This window comes from Macrotis lagotis, chromosome 1 (assembly GCF_037893015.1).
Source record: "Macrotis lagotis isolate mMagLag1 chromosome 1, bilby.v1.9.chrom.fasta, whole genome shotgun sequence".
NCBI lineage: Eukaryota > Metazoa > Chordata > Mammalia > Peramelemorphia > Peramelidae > Macrotis > Macrotis lagotis.
The window spans coordinates 806826337-806839987 of record NC_133658.1 but is presented as its reverse complement, the minus strand read 5'-3'; the positions used below and the strand labels follow the sequence as shown (position 1 = coordinate 806839987).

The following is a 13651-nucleotide window of genomic DNA, read 5'->3' as shown; positions in this document are numbered from 1 at the left end:
TGAAAATTTCTTTTCCAGAGCCTACCCCTACTGATTGTCTCCAACATGCAAATGCCCTCAGATAATAGGTTACTTTTATTGAGTCAAATCTTTGTGGCACCATTTGGGGATTTTCTTAGCAAAGATATTGAAGTAGTTTACTATTTTCTTCTCCAACTTCTACAGATGAAGGAATTAAGTCACATAGGATTAAGTGACTTGCCCAGGACTATACAGCTAGTAAGTATCTGAGGCTGGATTTGAATTCTTGATGTTGAGTCTTCCTGACACCAGGTCCAGTCCTCTATTCACTAGTAAGTTTATAGTAACCACCCCAGGTGTTCTTATGGAGAGTTTGTGCCTGACCTGTGGCAGAGCATTCCAAGCTTGTATTGGTCTGACCAGCCACAGTCAGACACATCATAGCTCATCACTATCAAGATGAAAATGATGTCATCTTGGTCTTCTTTGATTCCAAAGGATAGGAACCAAGCAACCGGTTAAGGCAGTGGATGACAGTGCTATTCTTAGACTGTCTTTGTCCCAACCAGAAAACAGATTTATTAGAGAGTTACTTTGGATCTACAGACTTTGATGGGGCTGAAGGAAGCAGGAGACAGATAGAATCTAAAAGAATAACTCACAGATGTGCTGTATAACATGCAGAGAAGACAGAATTACTAATATGAACCATAAATATTGAAAACAACAATAGTAATAACAATAACCTCACACTCGTATCACTAGGGAAAATAAATCAATTTATATTTTCCAACTCTATGAAATTTTTAAATGAAATTTCCAATTTCAACAAGCCTGAAATTAGCAAGTATATCATCCTTATTTTACATGAGACAAAACTTAGTTTTTAAAGTTATGTGACTTGTTCAGGGTCATATAGTTAATGGCCTCTCTGAACCTAGATATATCTATATAACAGATTTAGTACTCCTCTGCACTTATATTGTAGAAAGGTTTTGCAAAACAAGGATCAAAAGGTGTTTACTACTTTTTGATCTTGTACAAGTCACTAAATCTCCTTGTAAACTGAGTTTATATTCAAAGACTTCTGAGTTTTCTTCCAGTTCTAGATCAATAGTTGCCAAATGATTAAAGTAAAACACTATTTTCTGCCTTGCCTTTAGCAAAGCTATTACTAAGAATTTTTTTTAAAAAATATGGGTCACACATTAGTTGAATAGGGTGGGAGATCCATCATGGCAAATGAAAGTCCATTGGCAAAGAAGGGATTTATACTAAGGATAGTCTGATCATGGATACAATTCTAATAGGCAATTGGGTAGTCCATCCCTTGAAGATTAGAAATTTAAGAATAATCTAGGTGCTTTTTGTTTTGGTTACTTTAAGTGTAAAACAATTAACCCTAAGGGAAATTGGATCAGAGGGTTATTCTGGAATTTCAACTCTTACAAGTTGTTCTCTTCAATTTACTTAGTGACTATTAAGGGGCCTAGCCTTTTACATCATCTTAACTTTATCATTTCATTCATTTAATTTCCTATTATTAAAATTGTCTTCTGTTGTATTTTATGATTCAAAGCACTTTGGGAATTGGGAATTTCAGAACATTTCCCTGAAGAGAAGATATCTTCCTCAATATTTCGAAAAGTTATCTCCTACAGGAAAGAAGCCTCAATGCCCTTTGCTAGGTTGGTCTACAAATAACACACACACACACACACACACACACACACACACACACACACACACACATATATATATATATATATATATATATATATATATATATATATATATATATATATATGTCTGTCTCCAGGTCCAGCCTCCAAGCCTCTCTTGCTTTTTGGAGTTTATGCTGCAATGATATGGCCTCCACTGACATATGACAAGAAGGGATACTAGAAAATAATGAATGAATGAGTGAATGGTTGAATGAGTGAGTGCACTAATGAATGAATGAATGAATAGATGGATGGATGGATGGATAGATGGATGGATGGAAGGAAGGATGGATGGATGGATGATTGGATGGGTGGATGAAAAGTATTTATTAAATTCTGTACTAAGTAGTGAGGATATTAATTTAGAAAAGCAAGACAGTCCCCACTCTCAATCAACTCACTTTCTGTGTTGGGCAAACAATATATAGGGAAGAACTCATCTGCAAGTCATCTCAAGGAGTCCCTGATCTTAGGCTAGAGATGTAGGGCAGGAAACAGAAATTAGAGGTCCCTGAGGTACTTCAGCAAGTCAGATGACAGTGCTTAAAAATGGGAAAGGTCTAATGACAGGGCAGATGGTAAGACCTTTTTTTTGAACCATGCTCCCCACTATCTTCTCCACTGTGGTAGAGCACTCAAAGCCTCAGCATTGAAAGGAAGGCCAGGAGAGGGAGCCCAGTGGAACCTGATTCTTCCTGGGTCTGGGGGATGGAAACCTGTAAAACCAAGCTAAATAGAGAGATTCAGTGAGAGAGGACAAAAAAAGTTACATCAGGGGAAGAATATTGTTGTTAATTACAAAAAAGTAGCCAAACCAAAGACTAAATATACAATAATAGAAAATGACCTATTTATATTTAAATTTCATTGAAAAAGATAAGAATAAAATTACTATTACTATTAATAGCAACAAGAACATCATGAATTTCTCTAACACTTTACAAAACAATTTTCAATCCATGATCCTGAGCAGCAGGTTATTATAGCCAGGGTCCAGATGAGTAAATGAAGACCCAGGGAGATGATATCACTGATGAAAGGGTATATATTAATATGGAGGTAGAGGTAAAGCTGGAACTCAGATTCATTTTCTATTTTTAACTCATGGAGTCTTTCTGCCATATTCCACCACCAAGGTCCAGACTGATACATCCACAGGCATATGTACACCCTCCTTTCACCAGCTTATGCCAATATCTAGAACCAACCACCTCCCTGTTTTTAATAAGATCTTTCATTCCCTCTGACTTGTGGGAGATATTTTGTATATGTGCAAATCCACTCTTAATAGATTCTTTTGGCCAATTCATTCCCCTGATTTTCCATTTGAAAGAGTATTTGACTTTTCACTCAGCCTTTCTCAAGGGGGCCCTTAGAAAGGTTTGGAAAACTGTCAGAGATTAACTTCTTTGGAGATAATGCCTCCTTCACCCAGGATCCCAGCAGTCTTCCTATGTGCTGACAGGGCAGCCAACCAGCCAGTCTTTCCTGCCACTCCCTAACCTATAAAAGGGAACCCGTGACCCAGGCAATTTGGGGAAAGAAAATAATAAACAAAAACATACTTTCAGCTAAATGCTTTTGCATGGGAGCCATGTTTTGCTCCCAAAGCAAATTATATTTGGGAAAGAAAGCAAAATAAAAAAAGACATATAGTAACTAGTAACTTTCTCTTGACTCATCCCCATCATCCTTTCTTAATGTTTAGAGATGCCTTTGTCTCTCTAATAGGATACATAGATAGATTAGACAGACAGACAGATAGGGGGATAGGCAGATAGATTAATAGATAGATAGATGGCAAATAGATATTTAGATAGATGATAGGCAAATAGATTAAAAGATAATAGTTTATGCATTTATTAAGCATGTATATGTATTATGTATTAGACTCAGATAAATACTGGGGATATAAATACATGCAAATATGTATAGTTGAACTATGCTCTGAAGACCCTTCTCTCAACTCTCATTGTTATAAATGAGTCTTAGTTTCCAGAGTAGGGCCACATACACCCCTGGGGGTATCCTAAGTAGTTGGGACTAATTTTCTAATATCTGCTTGAGTCTCCACCAGTCTGACCCCTACCCCTAAATTAGCAGTTGAAAAGGATTCATTTCATATTTTAAAGTGCAAAGGCTATGATAGAATGATTGATTGAGTGGTTTTCTCCCCTATTAAAGTCTAAAATGGAATATGATAATTTTGACTTCTACCCTTGTACAAGACAGCCCCTGACTCCATAGAACTTGCATTCTAAAGAGGGAAAATAACTAACAACAAAGGGGTTGGAAACAAGGGTTGGAATGGAGACAACAGGGTTTGACTTTGGTGACTTGGAAATGATTCGGAAGATTGGTTCTAGGTAAGATAAGACAAAAGCACCAAGTAATTGCACAAGTAGAGCCCAAGTTTCCTATTAGAACAAAGAGGCATAATTTTGGACTTGGAGGGTAGAAAGTGTAGCAATCAACTCTTTCTCATGCTCTCCTACCTCTGGTCCATATCCTAAAGACTAGATGAGATCATTATCTGTTAGGTGATATGCATGTACTTATCAAGTGTGATTCAGTGGAGAGAGTACTAGCTCTGGATTCAGAGGATTTAGCTGCAAATATTTCCTGTTACCTGTAGAAATGTGAATAAGTCACTTAATTTCCTTAGGCCAGTTTCCTATTCTTTAATATAAGTGGACTGAACTAGAACAAGTCTGTTCTGATTCTATAAACCAACCAAATCATATCCTTTGCTGTCCACCCTGACACTATCCCCAGAATACTGTGTTCTCTTCCTTCTCCATGACTTTTGGTTCAGGTTGGTGAATATGATTGTGATGCCCTTCTGTTCTTCATGTATCGATTTCCACACTTTTTACAGTTTGATCTGGAGACCCTTTTAGGGGAGTACTCATGGTCAAAACACTTCATAATAACACTAAAATGTTTCTAATATAAAAAATAACAAACTACCTAAAGCAAAAATCTTGGGGGGAGTTGTTATCAATAATTTTGAAAACTATAAAGGGATCCTGAGACCAAAAGTTTTGAAAACTGTTGCTTTAAGCATAATTCAAATGCTAGCTCTATTCCACTAACTCCTCATATTGTACTGTGTTCTATAACTCTATAAAACAATTATAATAAAATATTCAAAATATATAGAGAACATTGCATTTTAATTGTGGTATATAACTGTGCTATATTTTATAAATACTTTTGATTTTATTTTTATATTACAATATATTATTTTATTTATTTATTTTATTCTCATATATACTTTTATAATATAATAAATAATTATGTATGTGAAATTGTTATATATTATGTTATACATATATTCTATGCTATATCTCTGCATTCATACATATATACATGTGTATAGATGTATGTGTGTGTGTGTGTGTGTGTGTGTTTGTGGTTATGTGTGTGTCCACTGTTATATCCCCTATCCTTACCTGACCCTAAATTTAGTGAGGGCAAGAACTTCATTTTAGTGGATTGGAGAAACAGAAATGCAGTGTAATAAAAAGAACCTTCAACTAGGAGTCAGAAGACACAGATTCAAATCTGTCCGCAACACTTGACCTTAAATTAATCTCTTTGCACTTCAATTCATCTGTAAAATGGAATAATGGTATCTAAATTACCAATTGTATAGCTTTGAAGGAAAGTGAAGTGTTAGTTTTAAATTATATGGGGTGTTGGAGTGGCTAGGTGACACAGTGGATAGAGCACTGGTCCTGGAGTCAGGAGTACCTACCTGAGTTCAAATTTGTCCTCAGACACTTAATAATTACCTAGCTGTGTGGCCTTGGGCAAGCCACTTAACCCCATTTGCCTTGCAAAAAACTTAAAAAAAACCAAATAAACAAACAAAAAAAGAATGAATGAATGAATGAATGAATAGACAGGCAGACAGACAGATAGATAGATAGATAGATAAATACATAAATAAATAAATAGTTTATATGGTGTGCCTCAAAACTCTTGTGGCAATTTTCAGCTTGGATAACCCAAATCTGCCCCAAGATATTCGAGCTATACTGTATAGATGTAAGTTCTTATTATTTTACATAATACCCCACATGCAGTAGATAATAAAAATGTATTTGTTGAATGAATGAATTCAAGAACAAATAAATAGTAGATTCACTGTCCATTAGACCCGCTTTCAAAGGGCCTATTCTTGAAGACTTTCCAGAATTGTAAGACATTCCAGAGGGGATGTTCTGCCAGCAATGGATCTGAGAATCTAACATCATCTCTAGCCTCTTGAGGCTGACCCTGAATTCTCAAACCCAGAGTCAGCAGAGCAGATGCTCTGGAAAGTCTTATCAAACTGAAACTGGCTAGTTTGTATTAACAGCAATAATGATAATAATAACAAAAACTAACAGTCACAGTATAATCACAATGAATAATAGTTAACATTTATCTAGTGTTTTGATGTTTGCTAAGCGTTTACAAATATCATCTCATTTGATCCTCATAACAGCCCTGGGAGAGAGGTGTTTTTATTATTCCCATTTTACAGATGACACTGAGGCAAACAGGTTAAGTGACTGGTCCAGTGTCCCACAGCTCCTACGTATCTGAGTTTGTACATAAGCCCCAGGTCTTTCTGACTACAGATGCAGCCTTTTATCCATTGCACCATCTAACTAGAATGAAAGAGAAAAAGTAGGGCAAAGAGAGTTCCCTGCTCCACTACTAAAATTATAGGGAGAGAGCGCAGGTGCTGATGCATAGCAGTGAAAGACAATGGTTGCTTGGAAATAGACTCTGATGGACACACTGGACCGGGGATCCCAAGACAACAAAAGATTGTTGGAAAAGAGCAATTGTTTCCAAACCCGACCTCCAAGAACTCGATGGCTTTTTCAGTCCCCTCTCCATCCCACTCTGCTTCTTTGCTTCAGCTAGAGCCGGCAGCTCAGCTGGAAGCAAGAACAGCTGCCTCCGAGCCAGAGGTAAAGGGGAGCTGGCTCCTTGTTGCCACGGATCAGGAAAGCTCTCTTTTAATGATGAGGCTGCTGCAATATTATTGCAACAAGCAGCAACCCACATGTTCGATTACAACAGGTTGAGCCACCAGCCCGCTCCCCTGTGCCAGATCTAAGGGAAAGGAGAGAGGAAGGGGTAAAAAAAAAAAAACAAAAAAAAAACAAGCAATCCAATGTCTCTCACTGAGATCATCAATAACTACCTACCCAGTTCACAGGGGCCCTGGCCCGGGCCAGGTGTGGGAACAGGAGAGAGCCCTTGTCTGGGTCTTTTTCATGAGTGGCTGAGCCGCCGCTTCCTTTTCTATGTTTCCTACTAGATCCCCTGGGGTTCTGAAGGGCTCCCCGCCTCTGCTCCGGACTTGGGATCGGAACTGGAGTCTGCCAGACCGGTATTGCCAGTTTTGCAGCCCAATCTTGTGCCTAGTCTCCAAGGGGGAGCAGGAAGGGAGTCGACTTTCAGGTGAGTCGCAATAGCTTCGCTGTGTTCCACTCACTCATGCTGAGCTGCATTGTGAGCGACTGGAAAGAAAGCCTTGGAGCAGGAAGACAGAGTCTTCCTTGAGTTTCTGGGGCCCCAGGAGCTGGGAAACTGAGTACCACCAAGGAGTGAGTGGGGTGGGATATGTAAGTTAAGGACCTAAGAAGGATGAGTTCACACTTTATTTGTCCTTCACTTATGATGCAACCTAGGGGAAATTCATTCAGTTGTCTGGCTTATGATTCCTCTTCAAAATGCTTTCTCTTTAATCACCCCAAGGTGCCCATCATAAGGCAACAGGGGAAGAATGTCTGCCCACATTTCCCCAAAACCAAATGGGGGCTTAAAAGAGTCACCCCATGGACTCAGCCTGTGACATTTATACTTAAACAGTTTCATTTCAACAGACTCGGTTCAAACTCTGAATTCAGGGAGGAATGGGATTCTGAGCCACCAGTCTTCTGGGGCCATCTTCCAGCTTCCATTTAACCTTTGAGAATGGGTAGAAATCATTTACTATTCTTAGAAAGGGCCTTGAAAGGTGTGAATGACTCCCTCCTTTCTATTCAACTTTCTGGAGAAAGGGGAGGGAGGGAATGGATGGGAAAGGTACTCCCCTCAATAAGCAGTCACCAGCTTCAATGGCCATGTGCAAATTACTGATTTTTATTGGACACTTTGGGGAATATGATAGTTTGTCAGGAAATGAAAGAGAATGTCCGCACTTATAAAATTCTATGGAAAATCAATGTAGTGCTTAAGTATATTCTTCTTCAGTTATTTGAGGAGAGAACTATTCTCTAGGCAACTAGAAAGGATTTTTAAAGAGGAGGCAGCCACCACTGTGGGGAGAACATTCAGGGCCTAGCTAAAAGGTCACACTGATGTTTACTGCTAAATTCATCCACTTAGGGAAATACAGTGTGTGGGATGTGAAGAATAAGGGGCTGTGCCAAGTACCTGACTGGGGTTTTTTAGCATCAATTATTATTAGCATCTCTACAGGCCTCTTTACATGGTGACCTCCAGGTCTAAGCAAGTTCTTTTTTTTACCTGTATTTTCATGCCCCAACCCTATAGATTCCAGCTGATATTTAGCTCCCCTCAAACCACCTCCCCCCACCCCATGCCCCCAGCCAGAAAATGGAAAGAAGATGCAGGATGCTCAGGGTCAGTCTCAGAGATGTGAAATCATTCCACAGTAGGAACAGGAATAAAATCTACTGCCTTTTTAATGTGAGCTGAAAAACTGTTTAATCAATTTCTATCCATAGATATATGCTTTTTTTGTATAGATATGTGTGTGAGATACTTATTGATACATACCTGTGTGTGTGTGTGTACACACACACACACACACGTGTGTATATATACTCACTTTTTGTGCTGTGCCTGGGTATGTATATGTGGAAATCCACAAATGTCTATATATATTCCATCTAACAATTAGCTGATTTCAACCCCATTTGGTGCTTTTAAAGTTTTTTGGCATTTTTACTGTATTATAAATTTATTTTATTTTCAATTCACAGAACAAAACAAGCATTTCCATAACACAGTACAATAAAAAGATGATTGCATATGAAACTGCAAATCTACCATGTACAACTTGCTATTCTCTCCAAGTGTACAACAAAGTTATCATGTAAATTCTTTTCTTTTTTTCTTTCCTCTTCCTTCCCCCATCAGAGATGGCTAACATTAGATACACACACACACACACACACACACACACACACACACACACACACACACACACAAATGTAAAATTATTCTGCCCAAATTTCTATCACTTCTTTTTCCAGATATTAGATAGTGCCTTCCTTCATAGGTTAATAGTAGCTGATTTAGGTATAATCAAAATGACTTAGTCACTCAAAGTCATTCTTCAAATAATTTTGCTATTACTGTTTACAATGTTCTCTTGGTTCTGGTCATTGAAATCAATTTTGAATTAAAATCAGTTTTTTGGCTGCATTACTAACATAATAATATGTATGTTATTATACAATCATATAATATTTAGTATGGATGTCAGAGATAACCTACCATCAGCTTCCCCAGCATCATAACATGTCAATATATTATATTTATGTCTTGTATGTACTTAGTTATTCCCATGATACCTCTTCTACTAGACTGTAATCTCAAGACCTCCTTGAGAGAAGGAATTGGATTTTCTTTTGTCTCTTTTATTTTATATTTTATTTTTTTCCCAATTACATGTAAAATCAATTTAAAAATTCTTTTTTTTTCAAATTTTGAGTTTCAGATTTTTTTCTCCATCTCTCCTTCAATGAGAAGGCCAGCAATTTGACATAGGTTATACATATTTTGTCTTTCTTTGTATTGCTAGCACAGTGCCTGGCTAAATAATATGTAGGCACTTAATAAATATAGGTTAAATGATCGACCTCAGGATTTAGAAAGGTATTATAATCTTGGTTGTACACAGAATATTTCACCAGAGTACCTAATTTTTAAAAAATTCAAAAGTAAACATTAATTAAATTTTCAATCACATCATAGCATTTTGAACAAACTAGAACAAAAACCTCAAACTTAACTAAACTTAAATATAATGCAAAGGCATAACATAGCATTTATTACATGATTAAATTAAAATAAAATATTGGTTTTTTGAGACAGTACAGCTGGGTAAAATAAGCACTTTCTGGGGGGTAGGAATCTTGAGTTTATTATTTCACATCTTAAGATGTGAACTTATGATTTTGTATAAATCTGGGCAAGTCATTCAACCTCAATGAAGCTTAGTTTCCTCATTTGTTAAATGAAAATAATAATGCTTAAATCACTTATTACACAGGGTTTTTGTGAGAAGAATGATATGGAAACTTTTAATTACTGGGTCCATAATTAACATTAGTGTTATGAGAAGCCTTAGAATATAGAATGTTAGAACTGGAAAGGAATTAAGAATATATAGGATTGTAATATACATCAAAAAGATCTGAAGACACAACATTCTACAGTTGGAAGGCATCCTGGCAACAATATAATTAACATCGATTCTTTAGTCCTTAAAGGAACCTCTGTATGGTATGATAGAAGAGATTCTGGAGGCCGCCATCTAAACCTCATCTATGAGACATTAAAATTTTAGCATTAGATTCCAGCGCCCTCATTTTATAGATATGAAAAAGACCCCAGAGATAGAAAGTGACTTGCAGAAGGTCACACATCAGATTAAGTAGCAAAACTACAACCAGAAACCAAATTCCTTGACTTTCTTTGCATCATGCTTGTCACTGTCGTATCTAGGAGTTGCAGTTAATCATGTGTCTTTAGTATTAAGCAGAAGGGAGGAAAAAGACTCCTTCCCCACCCTCAGGATCTTCATTCCAAAAGATAATGAAAGGAGATTTCTTCAAATAGCAATCCTTTCTCAAGAGTCTGTACTCAAAGGCCCTTCCAGCTACAGCATTCTAAATAGTAAGACCATATTCTAAGAAGTCCATACTTTCCATGTTTTATGTTTTAAAGTTCTTTCCAATGCTAACCCCCTGGATCCTAATGTTCCTTTTGCCTCTAACATAAATTATTCACATTCACATAGCCCTTTAAAGTTTACAAAGACGTTTCCAAATGACAGTCCTCTGATACAAGTAAGGGAAGGAAGAGCGAAAAATAATGTTAATAAGTAGAGAAAGAACAGGAGATTGAGAAAGGGAACCTAAACTCTGGTCTCAGCAATTCATCTAATTTGGTATGTGACTGAGCAAGTCACTTCATTTTTCTTGACTATTGTGTTCAATTCTTTAAACTGGGGTAGAGGGTGGACATAGCAATGGGGAGGACAAAAGAAGGCTAGGTAGAAGATTTGATGATCTCTGTGCTTTCTTTTGACTCTTAAAATTAAGGAAAAGGAAAATCCTACATCATTTCAACAATATCCAGATTGTCCCTCAGGAACACTCCAAAATAAATACAAAAATCAAAGTATCAAAGATCATAAGTGGTCAGGAATCATGCCCATCCTATATGGTTAGCATAATAGCAATATATAAAGAAAAAGGAAAGGTTAGAATAATAAGGTGAGAACTGAAGAGACTGAAAAAGTTAAAATATAATTGTGATAAGAAATTTCTTGGGTTCTGGATTTGCCATTAGAAAGATTCTTTACTGTGGATCCAAATTGCTTGGACTATCAAGCATATTCTTCTATCCTTGTTATTCAAGGTTCTAAAAGGAAAAAAAAAACTGAAAATAGTATATGGCTATTGAATCACAGTGTACTGGGGAGTCTTAACAATTTTGTTTTGTACTGTATAACTCACCCCAAAGAGACAGTATGGTATAGTCCAGTTTCGATCATATATCCCTTATCATAAACTATTTTTCAGCATACAGTCCCCCCCCAAGTATAATGATGATGATCATGATAATAACTAGTATTTATGTGACATTGTTAGATTTGTAAAGTGCTTTATAAATATTATTTCATTTGCTCCTTACCACAACTCCAGGAGAGACATACTATTATTACCACCATTTTATAGAGTAGAAAACTGAGGCAAACAGGTTAAATAACTTGCCTAGCAAGTATCTGAGGATTTAAACTCAAGTCTTACCAAACTCTGAGTTCAGGGCTCTAGCATATACATATCTATATACACATGTGTGGGTATGGATATGTATAAATATGTATATGTATATGTATATATATATATTTGTTCCATTGAACTAATTATATACATTATATAACACAGAAAAATGACATGAAAATAAAATAAACTATCTTCAAGTAACTTTTTTAAATAACAGAACCTTCCTGGTCTCACTAACAATTTATTTAAAATTATTTTATAATTATATATATTATTAATTCTTTAATAAAAGCAATATAATTTAATAAATTCTATAATATTTTAAAATCTTGGCTTAACACTTTATAATACAATAATTTTAAATTCTGGTCCTAAGTGCACTTAATTTTAATATATGGTTTTAATGTCTGTCATGGGTTAAAAAAAATATCTCAAAAGAGATTGATTGAAATGGAAGATGAACATTTTTGGCTGTACTTAGTAAATCAAGATATTCATTCCTCAGTCCCATTCCATGGAGATTTTTGTAGAAATTTGGTTAATGAATATCTAGCTTGGTCATTCTTGAAACCTAATTGGAAAAGGTTGCATTTTTATATTTTGAATGAATGAATTCAAAACCCAGTGAAACTCTTCATTTGGAAAATCTTTAAACAAGTTAGACAATTCTGTTTCCAAACTTCTCAAGTGTGTTTTTAAGAGTTTTTAAAGGTGACACACTCAAGCTTAATTTTTTAAAGACTTCATGCTTTCATTCATCAAAATCTTAGGGCTCAATATATAATAGAGTGAGATTACCATTCATGTGAATATAAATCCATATTTCAAATATTCATAATGATTTCACTTTCTTGGCAGATCTGATTAGATGTGATTGTTCTTACCTTGGACTGTGGCTAATGAAGAGCTCATACTAGGAGGAGAAGTGTCATTTCTGCTATTTTCTAGCTATTCACTTATACTCACATTATTAGCATTATCTTCAATCTTTGGTTTCTTTGCAGGAATCTTTTTTATAAGCTACTGGGCCATTTTGCGAGCATTGGTTTAATTAAAACTAGAGAACACAGCCTATAAATCCACTCAATAAGAGCATACAAACTGCAATACATCAAAATCACTGAAAACAAGCTAAAGAGTGAGGGTGCACCTAAAAAATCTTCCCATTATTATTCTGCCAGAATAATTCACATGCCATACCTGACATGTTATTATAAATTAATCAACCAATAAACATTTATCCAGCAACTTCTAGGGGTCAAGCACTTGATTAGGTACTGAAAAGACAAAGACAAAAAAAATAGGACCTGTCCTCAAGGAACTTGCATTCTCTAAGAGGAGATAAGATATTTACATTTATAAGCATATAAAGAAAAAAGGTAGTTTAGGATAAAAAGGGATAGAATGTGTGGGCACCAGGAACAGCTGAATAAAGAAGGTAGCAATTAAACTAAATTCTGAAAGAAATAAGAAATTCTGAGATGGAGATGGGTATTCCCTCATTGGGCAAATCATAGTGACATAGTAACTTAGCAAATGATTTTTTAAGAAAACTATGAATGGAAAAGTCATTAAATTGTAGCCAACCTGGTGTTCATTCTCCTTTCTCAAACAGAACCAATGACATGGGGGTGGGGGTGATGTCTTGACTTGCAAGTGAATTGGTTTTGAGGCAGAAGTGTGCACAGTCATAAGCTTCACCCTTCCTATCCAGAGTCATCCAGTAGTGAGACATATGTCAGGAAGACTAGAGATGGCCCCAGATGCAATGCGACACCTTGACCTTTTTAGCCTTTCTTTGCCAGTTCTTATTTTATTTGAGGCAACACTTATTCAGTAGTTTAAGGTTGGGTAAGAGAGGAGGCAAAAAGATGGCCTAATTTGACTTCACAAAGAAATCAATCTAGGGGGAAG

General features: G+C 36.2%; 1 protein-coding gene across 1 annotated transcript in view; it reads left to right on the top strand.

Moving 5' to 3' along the window:
- Positions 1-7020: 7020 nt before the first annotated feature.
- The window catches only part of TENM4 (teneurin transmembrane protein 4), a 1252272-nt gene continuing 1245641 nt past the window's right edge, over positions 7021-13651 (top strand). Inside the window, exon 1 of the mRNA XM_074216997.1 lies at positions 7021-7151. The gene's annotated coding sequence lies outside the window, so the exon portion shown is untranslated. The remainder of the gene's footprint in view (positions 7152-13651) is intronic.